The sequence below is a fragment of the Globicephala melas genome, chromosome 9, assembly GCF_963455315.2.
Source record: "Globicephala melas chromosome 9, mGloMel1.2, whole genome shotgun sequence".
In the NCBI taxonomy this organism is placed as follows: domain Eukaryota; kingdom Metazoa; phylum Chordata; class Mammalia; order Artiodactyla; family Delphinidae; genus Globicephala; species Globicephala melas.
In genome coordinates, this window is record NC_083322.1 from 50,284,052 (window position 1) to 50,304,615 (window position 20,564).

Sequence of the window (20,564 nt, forward strand, 5' to 3'; positions counted from 1 at the left end):
AGCGGGGGGGGGGGTAGCGGGGGGGGGAATTGAGCTTCTCCTTCTGAGAGGAATTACCGAAAAACGGAAGGAGGGCTGGAAAACAACGGGCGTGGGCAGGGTGACTCCATGAGTTCAGAATGAATGGTCCGGGCGCCTGCCAGAAGCTTTCATCCGCCGGGCGTTGGTCGGGTGCAGGGGGATGATTTAAGAACCTCCAAATCACTGGATTTAAAATCTTCTCCAATAAGGTTTTCCGAGTGCCAGCGCGGGCAGCATAACGGTGGGTTTGTTCGGCAGCTTGTCGGGGTCCTCCCGCCCTCGCTCATCGCCTGCCAGGTCCAAGACAAACAATCCCAGACATTCCGCGACCCCAGAAAGCGGAGAACCGAGCGCGAAGAATGAAATGCGGATAGCGTGGCTCCGGCAAGAACCTCAGAAACCTTATTTGGGGTCGTCTAGGAGGCTGGAAATGTGTCGAGTGCCGCAGGTGGTGGGCGGCACTGGAATTTAATATTCTGGAGCCCCTACACTGTGACAGGCAGCGCGCCTAGAGAGCCACACTCAAGGTCTAGCTCGGTGAGGTAGGTTAGAAGGATCTTCAGCGAGGTTACACCTTGCATTTGCCGCTCCCTCTGCCTGGAACGCTCTTTCCGATACGTCTGTGGTAGCTCCCCGGTTTAGGAGCTTTAGGGTGGGCTTTCTCGTCTATCATGGAGCTCCTGCATTTTAATTGTAACTGTGATGCTTTCTCTCCCCTCCCCTTCGCACATGAACTGCGTACAATAAACAACCACGCTCCCCTCATGTCTCCTCCTGGGACCCGGCACCAATCTGCATCACTGCCTCTGGATGTCGCGGTCACAGCCTCCCGCCGGATCCCATGGGGATTCTGTCCTCCGTCATCCCGTGCCTGCAATCCTCCCTTCTCCACGTGATTTTTTCCTTTCTCTATCCCTTTGCCTCGGTCTGAGTTCCTCAAGAGGTCGAATCCTCTTTGCCTGTTCGCCCAGTGTGTCCTCTGAAACCGTGTCCTTTAACCAGCCTCTCACGCGCCGCCCTCTCTTCTTCCTCCCTCCCTGGCCCGGAAACGCCGCTCCACGAACATTTACTGAGTGTCAAGGGCACGCATATAGCGCGCTGGGCCGCCGGGAACTCCTACCCCCGCCCAAAGGCAACTCTCACCTCCCTCCACCCCTCGCACCCGTCGGGAACTCGGCTTCCCACCTCCCCTGACTGCGTCATGGAATCGATGCTTTTTCCAGGTGCATGGCCCCACCTCCTTCCCCGGAGACGACTCCTGGTTGGTGGGAGTGTGGGTCACTCTGCCGTCCCTCCCGCCCTCCCCGCGTGGCCCCGCCCCAGAGCGGGCTCTGGCTCCTCCTCCTCGCTCACGCCCCTAGCTCCCCACTCCAGCTAATCGCCTGGAGGCGCGCGCGGAGAAGTTCTGGGCAAAGTATTGGGAACTGGGTGAGCGATAGCAGCGCACGCGAGCCGGGCGGAACAAGGGGAGCCAAGAGCCAGGCGGCCAGTGCGCGGCGCAGGTTCTGACCCGGGCGGCCGTAGGCGAGTAGCCCTCCCCGCCCCTGTCTCCTGCGGCTGGTGAGGGAACTATCAGCTGTGCGTTGCTGGGGGACCGAAGAAGCCGGGTTTGCCTCCTCCCGCGTGTGTGGACGACCCCCGGAGCTAGGCGGCGTCCGCGGCGGCAGAGCGTGCAGGTTAGAGTCGGGATGCCCGCCAGGATGGCGCTGGGGTGTGGTGGGGCCCCGGGCCGTGGCGCGGGCTCGGAAGGGCTGCGGTATGGGGGGTGCCGCCGGTCTCAGCAAGCCTGGAGTCTGCCTCCTGTCGCCGAGGAACAACCGGTCAGTGGGGGCAGCCCCGAGTCGCCCTCGGTGCCGGCCTCCCGGGAGTTAGGGCCCGAGTGCTGCCCGCCCTGGAGTGCTCTCCTGAGAGGCACGGTTTGGCCGGGATTGACGGCGAGAAGGCGCCGAGCCTGGGTCGGGGCACCGGAGGATGCGGCTCCGAGCGTTGTTCTGGGCAGCCGGGAGGCGCGGCGCCGGGGCGAGAGGCACAGGAAACCAGCTTGATTGGGCCGAGCGCGAGGCTTCACCACATCCGCGGGCTGGGGCGCGCCGGGGGCACCTGGGAGGCGCTGGCCTTGCAGGCTCCGGGCTCGCCCGCCTCCCCGCGCCCGGCCTGCTCCAGTCTCCGGCACCCAGGCTGCGGTCTGAGGGCACTTGTCCCTTCGGGCTTCCCAGCAGCCTGGGAAGCGTTTGCAGCTTCTGGAGTCACTAATGGGCATTGTTCTAGATCGTCCAGATACTTCTTAGGTCAGGGCGCGCCTCCCTCTTTCGGTAATGCAGCTTGCCAGCCACCTTACGCACATTTGTACTCTCCCTCCTCCGTCTCACGAACTACCAGTCTCTTCTATAGTCAGGACTCTAAGATGAGGGGAGCTGTGAAGTTGTCGCTTTCGATGTGTCTGGGGATTGCGCTGAGGTGCATCTGACCAACGGCCCCCCCCCCCAACAATGTTGCCCTGACCCTCAGAGTTTGAGTACTGGGATGAGGGCATCTAGAAATGTTTTAAGCTGCAGCTGCAAAACACATTCATCCATAGACAGGTAAAGGTGTAGGTCTAACTTTCGACCAGCCACACTCTACCTCCAAACATCATTCAAGGTGAGGCCCCCCTTCTGGCCCAAGGAGACCAACTAGGCAGGCCTGGGCTGAAACGCACCCAAGCTAAATGACCATTCCCTCCACCAACATACTAGCACACCACCCTGTTTGGTATATAGTCTTATTAGCTAGCTATTTCTAACTAGGTGGGAAATTGAGGCTCCAGCAGGTTAACCAGTTTTCCCAAGATTATCCTGACAGAACTAGAATTCCAGCTCATTTTCTGTCTATTGTGCTGGGCTGCTTCCAAGAAACTAAAATGTGGTTTCCACCATTACAGCCAGTAGACATTTAGCTTTATTTATAACAAAAGCTATTGCTTAACCAAAAGATTTTATCATTACTGAGATTTAGTTTCAATAATAGCCTAATAATTATGCTGTAAACCAGATACTACCAGGCTGCCATAGGCTGTATTCTTTCATCTTCGCCATCTTGATGGCAGTGCTGTGAGGTTATCTCCATTTTATAGATGAAGAAACTGCAGCCTAGGTTTGGGAATCTGCCCAGGGTCAGTAGTAGATTGCTGAATTAGATTTTTACTAATAGTCTTTCTGAGTGTAAATCTTTAGCTCCTTCCACTAGACTGAAATTTCTCCTGCTCCCACTATTTAATTAGATGTTAACTCATTATGATAGAGTTCAATGTTACAGCATATTAAAACCACCTGAGGCTGAGCTATAAACTTTCCACTGCCAGTAAGAGTCTAGTTGTACTATTTTCTGAATTGTTGAGACTCTTACTGCCATTGATATTTGTGGATGAGTTTATGGTTTGTGGGCCTGGTAGATGAGGCACATTTAATGTAGGAGGAAAGGAAATTCTCCTTTCACCTGGATTTAAATTTACTTTCACATAAATCTAAAGAGAAATCTGATGGGTTTTACCCACTGTGGTAAATGAACTCTGAACACAGTAATGTTTTCTGCCTCTTAAGGAAAGTACTGGAAGACCAGCTAGTACCTCTGTTCCCATATGTAGAATGGAGAGTTAGAAACCACTACTAGTTCCAGAAGCTTCTGCAGCAACCTTTTGGCAAAATAACTACATTTCGACTCTTTGTTCTCTTGTAGTAAAACTGAGAGCAAGAAGTTAGCTAAGTATGTCATGGTTACCACCTGAAGAGCAAATGGCAAAATAGAGGATGGGAAGAAATTAGAGATCCCTTTTTTCTTCTACTTCATTCCAGTTTTAGGGGTAGTATAATGTTTTTCCTTGCATAATGACCTGGATAATCCACGGTTTCATTTATACTGTGCCTCTCGGCAGTACTATATTTTCTTAATTGTTAATTCCATTTCAAGAGTTCTCCAGGACTTCCTTGGTGATGCAGTGGTTAAGAATCCGCCTGCCAATGCAAGGGACACGGGTTCGAGCCCTGGTCTGGGAAGATCCCACATGCCGTGGAGCAACTAAGCCTGTGCGCCACAACTGAGCCTGTGCTCTAGATCCTGTGAGCCACAACTACTGAGCCTGCGCTCTAGATCCTGTGAGCCACAACTACTGAGCCCGTGCTCTAGAGCCTGCAAGCCACAACTACTGAGCCCACATGCCACAACTACTGAGCCCACATGCCACAGCTACTGAAGCCTGTGTGCCTAGAGCCCATGCTCCGCAACAAGAGAAGCCACCGCAATGAAGAGTAGCCCCCGCTCACCACAACTAGAGAAAGCCCCGTGCAGCAACGAAGACCCAGTGCAGCCAAAAATAAATATAAATAAATAAATAAATTTATAAAAAGAAAAAGAGTACTCCAGGGAGGGTTGGAGAATCCTTCAACCCAGAACGCCCACAGAAATGATGGAACTCTAGGGCACTGAGGAACATGGAGGCTGTTAAGTTGAAGGAGGCTTCAGAACTGAGAGTTGTTTATAGTTGCCTGTGAATTCCTTTCCTGTCTACATCTTTTTTTAAAATTAATTAATTAATTTATTTATTTTTGGCTCTGTTGGGTCTTCGTTGCCGCGCGCGGGCTTTCTCTGGTTGCGGCGAGCGGGGGCTACTCTTCATTGCAGTGTGTGGGCTTCTCACTGTCGTGGCTTCTCTTGTTGTGGAGCACGGGCTCTAGGCATGCAGGCTCAGTAGTTGTGGCTCATGGGCTCTAGAGCTCAGGCTCAGTAGTTGTGGCACATGGGCTTAGTTGCTCTGTGGCATGTGGGATCTTCTCAGACCAGGGCTTGAACCTGTGTCCCCTGCATTGGCAGGTGGATTCTTAACCACTGCACCACCGGGGAAGTCCCTCCTGTCTATATCTTATTCATCAGCTTTTATCCCCCTTCTCTGGAAATGTCCTTCTTAACTTCCCAGTCACTACTGTTTAGACCATGTTTATACTCACCCCAGCTCGTATCTCTCCTCCCTCTTGTCGTTCACATCCACGCCTTCCAGTTGCCCCTGCAGCATCTTAGCTCAGAGTCTTAGGGACTTCTCTACTCTGTCCTAACATAGCTTACATTGTCTCCCTCAGCCCTGCCTTCATATTATAGTCAGGTAAATTCTCTAGATCCTGTCATTATATTGCTAAAAATTCTTGAGTGGCTTATATAGTTAATAATAATTATAATATTAATAACAGCAGCAGTAGCTGTTGACCTTCTTGTGCCAGGTACGGTCATGAGTACCTTACGTGGATTTAAAATTGTGTTTAATCCTCAGAGCAACAGCAAAGCAGGCACTGTTATTATACCCCCAGTCTCTGGATGAGACCAGGAGAAGTTAAGTTTGCAACTACTTTACAACTAATACAAGGTGGAGTTGAGACTCAACCCCCTGGTCCTTTCTCTCCCCATTTAAGGTAGACCCCTTAGCCTAAAGTCAGGATCCGGCAGCCTGGGCTCAGTGTCTGCTTCCACCATTGTTCCCCAGCCTGAACTGTATTCAGCAACAGGGCATTTTGCCTTTGCTCTTATACTGCTGTTGCCTAGAAAGCTCTTTCATTGCCTCTACCTGTGAAACCCCAGGTCTTTCAAGGCTGAACTCATAAACCAGTTCTGCCAGAATCATCTCTCTGAACTCAGTCTCTCATAGCATTAAAACACGCACACTCTTCAGCACTTTCTTTCATACCCACCCCACACATTCCTCCACCCCAGTGCCTCCTGGCCTAGTTATTTATTCAAATGTATTAGCTCCCTTACTACATTGTAGATGCCTTGAAGGCAGGACTAGTATCTATTCCTTCTGGTTGTATCCCCACATCGCTAAGCCTCGTATGCTATCCATAGTAGGTGCACAATTAAAAAGAGAGTAGAAACAACTGTATGTGGTTATATGCTGTTAGAGTATTTTGTGAAAAAAGTAATTGGAATGTGGCATTTTGTTTCCTACTTTTTGATCCACAATACTGTAATACCTTCATCAATTTATGATGAAGCAATAGAAATCCTAATCATTTAATCCACGAAAAGCACTTATTCTGGTTGTTTTCACCTTGCAGATATTGTAAGGAGATCTCAAACCCATAAAAATAAACAAGCATTTTCTGTAGGGTAAATATCTTGCATCTTATATAAACTATTTTTTCATATATTTGGTAAAGTTGTTATTAAAAGTATATTAAAACTGTTATGGAATCAAAACTAAATTTTCATCAATGTTTTATTGATCAATGAATATTTCTCATTTTTAAACCTGACTTACTAGATCTTCTATGAATCACCTCTGGCTCATAGCTCATCACTTCGTTCTGTGTGTTGTAGTCACACTGAACTAAATTCAGCTCCCCACCTATATCGCCAGGGCCATGAATAATGTATTCTGGCCTCCCAGTTTCCGCATGAAGTTATGTCCTCTTTACACCCATGTTCACCTGGCTGGTTCCCACTCATCCATCACATTTCAGCCTGAATGTCACTTATAGGAAGACTTTCTCTGCTGCCTCCAAGTTGAAGTTGGAAAACATGCATGGCACTCTGTGCCTGTCTGTTTTGGAGGGAGCAGTTATCGTACCGTTGTGTAACTGCTGGTCACTTGACTGAATCTTCCATGGAACAACTGACTCTCATTTGGCTTACATTAGAATCACTTAGGGATCTAAAAAGCTTTCCCCTACCTAGGCCCAACTCGCAAAGTTTCTGAATCAAGTGGCATGGGGTGAAGAGGGCTGGTCCCTGGAATTTTTTTTTTTTTTCTGTATGCAGACCTTTCACTGTTGTGGCCTCTCCCATTGTGGAGCACAGGCTCCGGACGCGCAGGCTCAGCGGCCATGGCTCACGGGCCCAGCCGCTCCGCGGCATGTGGGATCTTCCCGGACCGGGGCAAGAACCCGTGTCCCCTGCATCGGCAGGCGGACTCTCAACCACTGCGCCACCAGGGAAGCCCATGGAATTTTTTTTAAAGACATTTTCTCATTCTGTGCTACAGCTGGATAGTATTCCATTGTGTGAATGTAACATACTTTATCCAGTTACTTATTTTTTTTATAAAAGCTTTATTGAGTTATAACTCACATTTCATACAATTCACCCATTTAAAGTATACAATTTAATGGTCTTTAGTATATTTACAGTTGTGCAACTGTCATGTTGTAATTAGTTTTAGAACATTTTATTACTGCCAAAAGAAATCTACGCCTGTGAGCAGTTTCCCTACTCACCTTGCAACCACTGGTCTACTTTAAGTGTGTATGTATTTGCCTGTTCTGGACATTTCAGGAAAATGGAATCATGCTTTTGTGTCTGGCTTCTTTCATTTAGCATGTTATAGTTGGGTTCACCCCTGTTGTAGCATGAATCAGTGCTTCATTCCTTTTTATTGCCTAATAACAACCTGTTGTTTGTATAGACCACTCTTTATTTATCCATTTGGCAGATGGAACTGGAATTTTTTTTTAAACCTTCCCCAAACAATCCGACTGTGCAGGCAGGAGTTAAACCGGAAGTTCCTTTGAGTCTCGCTCACTGCTGTGTCTTGGGGCTATAACAGTACCTGGCACAAGACAGATGTGTAATAAACATCTGAGTGAATAAAGCATTTTACTAAAAGTATAGCTCCTGTTATGCAGCTGTCATCAAAAAACATTGCTATTAAAAAGAGATCCTCATAGTTGATTGATTAGATCCCGATTTGAACAAATCCACTGTTAAAAAAATATTAGGAGACAATCAAGGAAATTTGAACATGGATGAAACGGTACTATTTTTAGGATTTGCTTTAAAATATCCTGGGGGTGGAGAGGGAGAATAGAGGAAACCAGGCTGTGTGTGAGTTGACTGAAGCGGAGTGGTGAGTTCACGGGCTTTTTAATGCTTTTCCCCATCTCTGCTGGCCCCTGGGGCAGCCATTGGCTGCATGTGGCGGTGGCGCACTTGAGGTGTGGCTAATTCTTGGTGAGCTGTACTGTAGGTATGAAATACACACTGAGTTTCCAAGAGTTCGTTCGAAAAAGGATGTAAAATTATCTCAATAATTTTTTATTGTTTGCTTACATGCTGAAATGGTAACATTTTGGATTACTATAATACATAATTAAAACTAATTTCACCTGTTTTCTTTTACTCTGTAATTGGTGACTTAAAAACTTAAAATTGCTTATATGGTTCATATTACATTTCTCTTGGACAGTGCTGCTGTACAGTTTTGTATATGTTTGAACTTTTTCATAGTAAGTTAAAAATGAAAGATATCTGAATTTCTTAAAAGTCTGGAGCAAAATATTTTTCACAAAGAAGTCCCCTTATATGAAAAGATTGAAAAATATTAATTTGTTCCAAGATGATTCTTTGTAGAAGCTTATAGCAGGCAGACTGTAGCCTTCCAATGTCATTCCTGGGCTTAACTTCATCTATGTGAAAATTTAAAAATTCTTTTATCATAAATGGAATAGCAACATGAAGGAGTAGAAGAAGTGCTCCTTTAGTTATTTGTCTGATTCTTTTGTTTTGGAGTTGATGAAATATTTCCTTCATCTTAGAAAAAATATGGAAAGTGCATTGGTAATTTTATTGTTCTTAGTCGCACTGTTTATACCCTGAAATTGAATTTTCGCTGGACTTGCTTTATAATCACTCTGCTTAAATCTGTTTGTTTGGGAGCCAGAATATGATTGTTTCTAGACACCCCAAGACCCCTGGAATATGAGTGGAAAATGATTCTTAAATAATAATGATAATGTGTGGGTTTAAAGCTGAGAAACAAATTGCTTTCATATAAAATTTCTTTAGATGAGCATTCTGTCGCTGTCTAGGTGTCTGTATTTACTCACAAAAGAATAGCCGAGGTAATAAACCCAGCTCTCTGAGGGGGTGTAAAGCTAGATGGACAACCCCAGAGGATATTCTTCCCCATCTGTGATTTCTGAGATCATGAGACAGTGGACCTGAATTGAAAAGTAGCTTGAATATAAAGCAGAACAGAATTAAATTGCAGAGAGGACCCCAAAAAGAGACCATCAGAGGATCTGTGACTGCCAGTATACAATCAAGTTTACTCTTTTGTTTACTCTCTATGGTTAAAATATTAAAATCTGTTTGTTTTTAATGTTGTGCGGGTCAAACACTTCTCAATATAACATTTCTCCACTTGTGTATTAAAAGATAGTACTGTGAAAGATTCCCTTACTTTTTTCTATCTTGATATCAAATGCTGTAATACAAGAAATTTATACTTTAAGTCTTATGAAACAAATATCCCTCTCCGAATCATTTGTGGTGGGCAGTGATCTGAAATGTTTAGAAGCAGAAGCTAAATAATGTATTTTATTAATCTCACAAACATGATTAAACTTGAAGTAAATGCCTCTCTAGAAGGAAAGCATGCAGTATGATCTTTGTCCATACACTGAATGCGTGTTTGTTGAGCACGCACTGTGTGCCAGACACCAGACTGGGTACAGGGGAGATATGGTGATGACTGAGACAGATGTGGAACCTCCCTTCAAGGAGATAGTAAACAGTCACAGAGAATTTGTTAATTACAGCGAGGATCTGTAGCTCCAAGGGAATGAGTCTGGATTTTAATTGGGACCCTGGAGAGAAAAATTCCATTTTTCTGTAGGTCATGATTCAGGGTGCTGATGGTCTGAAGGAGGAGGAGGAAAGGGAATCCTCAGAGGGGGATGACAGGAGTGAAGTCCTGCCCTTTCTGTGTCTTTCTGCCGATTGCCGGAGGCCAGGTGGAACTGAGTAGGAGGAGGGGTTTAATTCCTCTCCCGAGGTTTTGAATTGCTGTGATGATACACACAGGTGTGTTTATTTGCTACTGGGAACTGAATCCAAAGTTGAGTTCTTACCAGCTTTGTAACTGAAACCGAATGAGATCTAACAACCTGTTCTCCAGCATGGCCACGGAAGTGGCTTAAAATAACTTGCTGGCTCCAATTGGAGTGTAGTTCTGTTGTCTAGCATCTGAGATGAAGTGGACGAGGGGTACTTGACCTCAAAGAATGCAGGGAAGACCCACTTGGGTTTTTCTTATGGGTTCAGAGTTGCTTCAAGCAGATTTCTATAGAATTAACTGAAGTGTCCTTTGGAGCTTGTTGGGGTCTTTAGGGAATGGGGAACCATCCTGACTTTAAAGGGGGTGATGGTAATTGCAAAGAACAGTAATAATAGCAATGGCAGCAGGTAACTGTGGAGCACTTACTCTGTGCCAGGTTTAGTGCTGTACTTATACTATCTCATTAGATCTTCCAATAACGTATGAGGTGGCTGTCAGCATAACAGTTTACCAATGACCGAACAGAGGCTGGGGAGCAATTACTTGCTCTTTGGTTGTCCAGCATCCATTTACCCTTCCTGATTTCCATTTGAGGGATCACTTCTTGCCTTAGGGTCTAGAACGAGGAGCCCCATTCTCCCCGGCTGTGGGTGGCCCTGGGAGCCAAACCAGTTAGATACCTCTGGCTGGAATCTCGGTCCAACGCCGAGGGTCATGGAGATTCTGCTGCCAAGGGTGTGTCCTGACCCAACCATTCTTGTCCGCATGGCATTGTTAGAGTCTGGCTCCAGGTCCCATGAAGCTGTGCCCGTGTTTCCCCTCCAGCCCCTCCTTACTTCCTGAAACTAATATTTTCCCAGTACATGTTTTTGTTTGTTTCAGTTGCCGGCATATTTTCTCTTGCTTCCACTCAAAGAACCCCAGACTATCACAAGCCTAGGGGGGCTTACGTAGTCTACCCACAGTCACGAAGGGGCTGGGTGGCAGAGCTGTGGTGTAGTCGGGTCATTGACCAGAGGGCCCCTCTGTGTGGTGGAGAGCACAGAAGTGGGAGTCAGAGAATCAGAGGATGAATCCAGCCCCGGAAGTGCTTCTGCCTCTGTGGCCTTGAGCTGATCACTGCCTTCTTAGGCTGAACTGTTTGGACACGATGAAATCTACACGTATGTAAAGGACACCCAGCTCCAGAGGATTTCCTCCTGCAGGAGATTTTTGGACACGTGACTGTGTTCACGTTTTCAAAGGTTTGCAGTTTGAGGTTTGAGGTGTAGCCTGAGGCAGTGGTTTTCAAAGTGCGGTTCCACAAGTTGCTGATCAGCATCACCTGGGAACATGTTAGAAACGCAAATTCTCGGGCCCCACCGCAGACCTACTGAATCAGAAACTGAGGGGAGAGCCCAGCTCTCTGTTTTTACAAGCCCTTCGGGTGATTCTGATGCTCACTAAAGTTTGAGAACCACTAGGCTAAAGCATTTTCGTTTTATTAAATACTATTTATTCTGTATAATAATAATGGATTAGCCACAGCCCCTGCTCTCAAGGAACATTCCCTCCAGCTGGGAGGGACAGTTATAAACACACAATGTGAGAGACAAGGAGGGGTGTAACACTTGGTGTAAACAAGATGCTGAGGTGTGGTGGGAGCACAGAGAGACCATGGGAGACTCTTCTGCAGGGAAGGGGGCATCTGAGCCAAGCCTTGAAGGACGTGTAGGATTGAGACGAAGGAAGGGAATGGAGAGCTAGGTGAAAGGACACTCCAGGTAGAGAATGCACAATGAACCAAGGTGTAGCATTTTTTTTTCTTAACATTTTTATTGGAATATAATTGCTTTACAATGGTGTGTCAGTTTCTGCTTTATAACAAAGTGAATCAGTTATACATATACATATATCCCCATATCTCTTGCCTCTTGTGTCTCCCTCCCTCCCACCCTTCTAGCTGGTCACAAAGCACCGAGCTGATCTCCCTGTGCTATGTGACTGCTTCCCACTAGCTATCTATTTTACATTTGGTAGTGTATATATGTCCATATATACACTACCACTCTCTAACTTTGTTCCAGCTTACCCTTCCCCCACCCCGTGTTCTCAAGTCCATTCTCTAGTAGGTCTGCGTCTTTATTCCCGTCTTGCCCATAGGTTCTCCATGACCATTTTTTTTTTTAGATTCCATATATATGTGTTAGCATACGGTATGTGTTTTTCACACTTCACTCTGTATGACAGACTCTAGGTCCATCCACCTCAATACAAATAACTCAATTTCGTTTCTTTTTATGGCTGAGTAATATTCCATTGTATATATGTGCCACATCTTCTTTATCCATTCACCTGTCGATGGTCACTTAGGTGGCTTCCATGTGCTGGCTATTGTAAATAGAGCTGCAATGAACATTGTGGTACATGACTCTCTTTGAATTATGGTTTTCTCAGGGTGTATGCCCATTAGTGGGATTGCTGGGTCGTATGATAGTTCTATTATTAGTTTTTTTTTTTTTTTTTTTTTTTTTTTTGCGGTACGTGGGCCTCTCACTCTTGTGGCCTCTCCCGTTGCGGAGCACAGGCTCCAGACGCGCAGGCTCAGTGGCCATGGCTCACGGGCCCAGCCGCTCTGCGGCATGTGGGATCTTCCCAGACCGGGGCATGAACCCATGTCCCCTGCATAGGCAGGTGGACTCTCAGCCACTGCGCCACCAGGAAAGCCCTATTTTTAGTTTTTTAAGGAACCTCCATACTGTTCTCCATAGTGGCTGTATCAATTTACATTCCCACAACAGTGTATGAGGGTTCCCTTTTCTCCACACCCTCTCCAGCATTTATTGTTTGTAGATTGTTTTTTTTTTAGTTTTTTTGCGGTATGCGGTCCTCTAACCGTTGCGGCCTCTCCCGTTACGGAGCACAGGCTCCAGACGCGCAGGCTCAGTAGTCATGGCTCACGGGCCCAGCCTTTCCACGGCATGTGGGATCTTCCCGGACCGGGGCACGAACCCGTGTCCCCTGAATCAGCAGGCGGACTCTCAACCACTGCGCCACCAGGGGAGCCCTGTTCGTAGATTTTTTGATGATGGCCATTCTGACTGGTGTGAGGTGATATCTCATTGTAGTTTTGATTTGCATTTCTCTAATGATTAGTGATGTTGAGGATTCTTTCATGTATTTGTTGGCAATCTGTATATCTTCTTTGGAGAAATGTCTATTTAGGTCTTCTGCCCATTTTTGGATTGGGTCGTTTGTTTTTTTGATATTGAGCTGCATGAGCTGCTTGTAAATTTTGGAGATTAATCCTTTGTCAGTTGCTTCATTTGCAAATATTTCTCCCATTCTGAGGGTTGTCTTTTGGTCTTGTTTATGGTTTCCTTTGCTGTGCAAAAGCTTTGAAGTTTCATCAGGTCCCATTTGTTTATTTTTGTTTTTATTTCCATTTCTCTAGGAGGTGGGTCAAAAAGGATCTTGCTGGGATTTATGTTATAGAGTGTTCTGCCTATGTTTTCCTCTAAGAGTTTGATAGTCTCTGGCCTTACGTTTAGGTCTTTAATCCGTTTTGAGTTTATATTTGTGTATGGTGTTAGGGAGTATTCTAAATTCACACTTTTACATGTAGCTGTCCAGTTTTCCCAGCACCACTTATCGAAGAGGCTGTCTTTTCTCCATTGTATATTCCTGCTTCCTTTATCAAAGATAAGGTGACCATATGTGCATGGGTTTATCTCTGGGCTTTCTATCCTGTTCCATTGATCTATATTTCTGTTTTTGTGCCAGTACCATACTATCTTCATTACTGTAGATTTTTTTTTTTTTTTTTTTTTTTTTAACTGTAGCTTTGTAGTATACTCTGAAGTTAGGGAGCCTGATTTCTCCAACTCCGTTTTTCTTTCTCAAGATTGCTTTGGCTATTCAGGGTCTTTTGTGTTTCCATACAAATTGTGAAATTTTTTGTTCTAGTTCTGTGAAAAATGCCAGTGGTAGTTTGATAGGGATTGGATTCAATCTGTAGATTGCTTTGGGTAGTAGAGTCATTTTCACAATGTTGATTCTTTCAATCTAAGAACATGGTATATCTCTCCATCTATTTGTATCATCTTTAGTTTCTTTCATCAGTGTCTTATAATTTTCTGCATACAGGTCTTTTGTCTCCTTAGGTAGGTTTATTCCTAGATATATTATTCTTTTTGTTGCAATGGTAAATGGGAGTGTTTTCTTAATTTCACTTTCAGATTTTCCATCATTACCATATAGGAATGCAAGAGTTTTCTGTGCTAATTTTGTATCCTGCTACTATACCAAATTCATTGATTAGCTCTAGTAGTTTTCTGGTAGCATCTTTAGGACTCTCTATGTATAGTATCATGTCATCTGCAAACAGTGACAGCTTTACTTCTTCTTTTCCGATTTGGATTCCTTTAATTTCTTCTTCTCTGACTGCTGTGGCTAAAACTTCCAAAGCTATGTTGAATAACAGTGGTGATAGTGGGCAACCTTGTCTTGTTCCTGATCTTAGTGGAAATGGTTTCAGTTTTTCACCATTGAGGACGATGTTGGCTGTTGGTTTGTCATATATGGTCTTTATTATGTTGAGGTAAGTTCCCTCTATGCCTACTTTATGGAGGGTTTTTATCATAAATGAGTGTTGAATTTTGTTGAAGGCTTTCTCTGCATCTATTGAGATGATCATATGGTTTTTCTCCTTCAGTTTGTTAATATGGTGTATCACATTGATTGATTTGCGTATATTGAAGAATCCTTGCATTCCTGGAATAAACCCCACTTGATCATGGTGTATGATCCTTTCAATGTGCTGTTGGATTCTGTTTGCTAGTATTTTGTCGAGGATTTTTGCATCTATGTTCATCAGTGATATTGGTCTGTAGTTTTCTTTTTTTGTGACATGTTTGTCTGGTTTTAGTATCAGGGTGATGGTGGCCTCATAGAATGAGTTTGGGAGTGTCCCTCCCTCTGCTATATTTTGGAAGAGTTTGAGAAAGATAGGTGTTAGGTCTTCTCTAAATGTTTGTTAGAATTCGCCTGTGAAGCCATCTGGTCCTGGGCTTTTCTTTGTTGGAAGATTTTAAATCACAGTTACAATTTCAGTGCTTGTGATTGGTCTGTTCCTATTTTCTATTTCTTCCTGGTTCAGTCTCGGAAGGTTGTTCATTTCTAAGAATTTGTCCATTTCTTCCATGTTGTCCATTTTATTGTCATATAGTTGCTTGTAGTAATCTCTCATGATGCTTTGTGTTTCTGAGTGTCAGTTGTTACTCTCCTTTTTCATTTCTAATTCTATTGATTTGAGTCTTCTCCCTTTTTTTTGTTTTTTTTTTGTTTTGTTTTTTCGCAGTACGCGGGCCTCTCACTGTTGTGGCCTCTCCCGTTGTGGAGCCCAGGCTCCGGATGCGCAGGCTCAGTGGCCATGGCTCACGGGCGCAGCCGCTCCGCGGCATGTGGGATCTTCCGAACCCGTGTCCCCTGCATCGGCAGGCGGACTCTCAACCACTGCGTCACCAGGGAAGCCCTCCCTTTTTCTTTATTGATGAGTCTGGCTAATGGTTTATCAATTTTGTTTATCTTCTCAAGGAACCAGCTTTTAGTTTTATTGATCTTTGCTATCGCTTTCTTCATTTCTTTTTCATTTATTTCTGATCTGATGTTTATGATTTCTGCTAACTTTGGGGGTTTTTTTTTGTTCTTCTTTCTCTGATTGCTTTAGGTGTAAGGTTAGGTTGTTTATTTGAGATGTTTCTTGCTTCTTGAGGTAGGACTGTACTGCTATAAACTTCCCTCTTAGAACTGCTTTTGCTGCATCCCATAGGTTTGCGTCGTCGTATTTTCATTGTCATTTGTTTCTATGTATTTTTTGATTTCCTCTCTGATTTCATCAGTGACCTCTTGGTTATTAAGTAGTGTATTGTTTAGCCTCCATGTGTTTGTAATTTTTACAGATTTTTTTCCGTAGTTGATATCTAGTCTCATAGCGTCCTGGTCAGAAAAGATAGTTGATACGATTTCAATTTTCTTAAATTTACCAAGGCTTGATTTGTGACCCAAGATATGATCTATCCTGGAGAATGTTCCATGAGCACTTGAGAAGAAAGTGTATTCTGTTGTTTTTGCATGGAATGTCCTATAAATATCAATTAAGTCCATCTTGTTTAATGTATCATTTAAAGCTTGTGTTTCCTTATTTATTTTCATTTTGGATGATCTGTCCATTGGTGAAAGTGGAGTGTTAAAGTCCCCTACTATGATTGTGTTATTGTCAATTTCCCCTTTTATGGCTGTTAGTATTTGCCTTATGTATTGAGGTGCTCCTATGTTGGGTGCATAAATATTTACAATTGTTATACCTTCTTCTTGGTTTGATCCCTTGATCATAATGTAGTGTCCTGCTTTGTCTCTTGTAATAGTCCTTGTTTTAAAGTCTATTATGTCTGATATGAGAATTGCTACTCCAGCTTTCTTTTGATTTCCATTTGCATGGAATCTCTTTTTCCATCCCCTCACTTTCAGTCTGTATGTGTCCCTAGGTCTGAAGTGGGTATCTTGTAGACAGCATATATATGAGTCTTGGTTTTGTATCCATTCAGCCAGTCTATGTCTTTTGGTTGGAGCATTTAATCCATTTATATTTAAGGTAATTATTGATATGTATGTTCCTATTACCATTTTCTTAATTGTTTTGGGTTTGTTATTGTAGGTCTTTTACTTCTCTTGTGTTTCTTGCCTAGAGAAGTTCCCTTAACATTGTTGTAAAGCTGGTTTTGTGGTGCTGAATTCTCTTAGCTTTTGCTTGTCTGTAAAGGTTTTAATTTCTCTGTCAAATCTGAATGAGATCCTTGCTGGGTAGAGTAATCTTGGTTGTAGGTTTTTTCCATTCATCACTTTAAATATGACCTGCCACTCGCTTCTGGCTTGCAGAGTTTCTGCTGAAAGATCAGCTGTTAACCTTATGGGGATTCCCTTGTGTGTTATTTGTTGTTGTTCCCTTGCTGCTTTTAATATTTTTTTCTTTGTATTTAATTTTTGATAGTTTGATTAATATGTGCCTTGGCGTGTTTCTCCTTGGATTTATCCTGTATGGGACTCTCTGTGCTTCCTGGACTTGATTAACTATTTCCTTTCCCATATTAGGGAAGTTTTCAACTATAATCTCTTCAAATATTTTCTCAGTTCCTTTCTTTTTCTCTTCTTCTTCTGGGACCCCTATAATTCGAATGTTGGTGAGATTAATATTGTCCTAGAGGTCTCTGAGAGTGTCCTCAATTCTTTTCATTCTTTTTTCTTTATTCTGCTCTGCAGTAGTTATTTCCACTATTTTATCTTCCAGGTCACTTATCCATTCTTCTGCCTTAGTTATTCTGCTATTGATCCCTTCTAGAGAATTTTTAATTTCATTTATTATGTTGTTCATCGTTGCTTGTTTCATCTTTAGTTCTTCTAGGTCCTTGTTAAACGTTTCTTCTATTTTCTCCATTGTATTTCCAAGATTTTGGATCATCTTTACTATCATTATTCTGAATTCTTTTTCAGGTAGACTGCCTATTTCCTCTTCATATGTTTGGTCTGGTGGGTTTTTACCTTGCTCCTTCATCTGCTGTGAGTTTCTTTGTCTTCTCATTTTGTTTAACTTACTGTGTTTGGGGTCTCCTTTTCACAGGCTGCAGGTTCGTAGTTCCTGTTGTTTTTGGTGTCTGTCCCCAGTGGGTAAGGTTGGTTCAGTGGGTTGTGTAGGCTTCCTGGTGGAGGGGACTAGTGCCTGTGTTCTGGTGGACGAGGCTGGATCTTGTCTTTCTGGTGGGCAAGTCCACGTCTGGTGGTGTATTTTGGGGTGTCTGTGGACTTATTATGATTTTAGGCAGCCTCTCTGCTAATGGGTGGGGTTGTGTTCCTGTCTTGCTAGTTGTTTGGCATAGGGTGTCCAGCACTGTAGCTTGCTGGGTATTGAGTGGATCTGGGTCTTGGCGTTGAGATGGAGATATCTGGGATATTTTTGCCATTTGATATTACGTGGAGCTGGGAGGTCTCTGGTAGAGCAGTGTCCTGAACTTGGGTCTCCCACCTCAGAGGCACAGCCCTGATGCCTGGCTGGAGCACCAAGAGCCTGTCATCCACATGGCTCAGAATAAAAGGGAGAAAGAAAGATAGAAAAAGATAAAATAATTAAAGTAAAATAGAAAAGTTATTAAAATTAAAAGCAAAAAATAAGTATTAAAATTTTTTAAAGTAATTAAAAGAAAGAACAACCAAACTAAAAAACAAATCCACCAATGATAACAAGCGCTGAAAAGTATACTAAAAACCAAACAAACAAAAACCGGACAGACAGAACCCTAGGACAAATGGTAAAAGCAAAGCTATACAGACAAAATCACATACAGAAGCATACTCATACACACAGAAGCATATGATTGATATATATATATATATATATATTTATATAGTTTTTCCCTAAGTCCACCTTCTTAATTTTGGGATAATTCATTGTCTATTCAGGTATTCCACAGATGCAGGGTACATCAAAGTGACTGTGGAGATTTAATCCGCTGCTCCTGAGGCTGCTGGGAGAAATTTCCCTTTCTCTTCTTTGTTCACACAGCTCCTGGGGTTCAGCTTTGTATTTGGCCCCGCCTCTGCGTGTAGGTCACCTGAGGGCGTCTGTTCCACGCCCAGACAGGACGGGGTTAAAGTAGCAGGTGATTCAGGGTCTCTGGCTCACTCAGGCTGCGGGAGGGAGGGGTACGGATGCGGGGCAAGACTGCAGCGGCAGAGGCCAGCATGACGTTGCACCAGCCTGAGGCGTGCCGTGTGTTCTCCCGGGGAAGTTTCCCTGGATCGTGGGACCCTGGCAGTGGCGGGCTGCAAGGGTTCCCGGGAGGGGAAGTGTGGAGAGTGACCTGTGCTTGCACACAGGCTTCTTGGTGGCAACAGTAGCAGCCTTAGCGTCTCATTCCCCTCTCTGGGGTCCGTGCTGATAGCCGCGGCTCGCGCCCGTCTCTGGAGCTCCTTTAAGCAGCGCTCTTAATCCCCTCTCCTCGCGCACCAGGAAACAAAGAGGCAAGAAGCAGTCTCTTGCCTCTTTGGCAGCTCCAGACTTTTTCCCGGACTCCCTCCTGGCTAGCCGTGGTGCACTAACCCCCTGCAGACTGTGTTCACTCCGCCAACCCCAGTCCTCTCCCGGCGCTCCGACCAAAGCCCGAGCCTCAGCTCCCAGCCCCTTCCGCCGCGGTGGGTGAGCAGACAAGCCTCTTGGACTGGTGAGTGCTGGTCGGCACTGATCCCCTGTGCGGGAATCTCTCCGCTTTGCCCCCCGCACCCCTGTTGCTGTGCTCTCCTCCGTGGCTCCGAAGCTTCCCCCTTCCACCACCCGCAGTCTCCGCCCGCGAAGGGGCTTCCTAGTGTGTGGAAACCTTTCGTCCTTCACAGCTCCCTCCCACTGGTGCAGGTCAGGTCCCTATTCTTTTGTCTCTGTTTTTTCTTTTTTCTTTTGCCCTACACAGGTACGTGGGGAGTTTCTTGCCTTTTGGGAGGTCTGAGGTCTTCTGCCAGCGTTCAGTAGGTGTTTTGTAGGAGTTGTTCCACGTGTAGACGTATTTCTGATGTATTTGTGGGGAGGAAGGTGATCTCCATGTCTTACTCTTCCGCCATCTTGAAGCTCCTCCCCGCATTTTTTTTTTATTGAGGTGTTGTTGATTTACAATATTGTATTAGTTTCAGGTGTGATTCAGTCTTTTTGTAGGTTATACTCCTTTAAAGTTATAGTGATTCAGTTTTTTTATAGTGATTCAGTCTTTTTGTAGGATATATTCCTTTTACAGATATTACAAAATAATGGCTGTAATTCCCCGTGCTGTACAATATATTCTTGTTGCTTATCTATTTTATACATAGTAGTTTGCACCTCTTAATCCTATACTTTCTTGCCCCTCCCTGTTTCCATCTCCCCACTGATATCCACTAGTTTGTCTTCTGTATCTGTGAGTCTCTTTCTGTTTTGCTGTATACATTTATTTGTTTTGCTCAAGGCGTAGCATTTTAAGGAGTGACGAACCCTCCAGTTTGATGAGAAGGACTGTTTTAAATGGGAATAGTGACAGGATATGAGAATGGGGAGGTAGGTTGGGGCGCACATGGAGTGGATCCTGAATCCTATAGTAAGGGTTTGGACTTTATCCTGTGGAAAGTGAACAAGGAGGTGACGTGGTGGGAGCTATCTTAGAGAAAGTATTCTAGGGGTGGTAGAGAAGGTCAGAGGCTGGGAGTATAAGCACAGTGAGACCTGAACTAGGGTGGTCACAGTGGGAGAAGAAAGGAAAGACAGCAAAAAATATTGGAAAGTTAGAATAACAGCCCCTAGGCACTAGGAAATTGGGGTCCAGGGTTGAGAGAGAAGGCAAAGATGATTCTTTGGGAGATAATAAATGGTGTTGGTACAATCAGGTGAAAATGTTGGAGCCATGGCTTCCATCAAAATAAATTTCACATGGGTCAAAAGTTTAACATTAAAACAACTAGTAAAAAATAGAATACCATTTTAATAATAATGGAGATAGAAAAGCCTTTGAAGATATAAAACAAAATATTGATTTATTTGACTATATATGATTTTTGCAGGGCCAAATGTTTTTAACTGTCAATAGGTGATCAATAAATTTAGAAAAGTAATTGCAATTCATGTCACAAAGATCTAGTTCCATCAATATATAAAGAACTACAACAAATCAATAAGAGAAAGAACAGTTACTGTAGAGGC

The 20,564-nt window shown here is 44.3% G+C and overlaps 1 protein-coding gene across 4 annotated transcripts in view; it reads left to right on the forward strand.

The window, feature by feature from the left end:
- The first annotated feature begins 200 nt into the window (after window positions 1-200).
- OSBPL3 (oxysterol binding protein like 3) overlaps window positions 201-20,564 on the forward strand; it is a 206,047-nt gene continuing 185,683 nt past the window's right edge. For 3 of the 4 annotated variants that reach the window (XM_060304517.1, XM_030857364.2, XM_030857362.2), the window contains exon 1: window positions 1,420-1,697. The gene's annotated coding sequence lies outside the window, so the exon portion shown is untranslated. Of the gene's footprint in view, window positions 564-1,419; window positions 1,698-20,564 lie in introns of those variants that run through there. The other variant, XM_060304519.1, reaches the window with a different exon arrangement.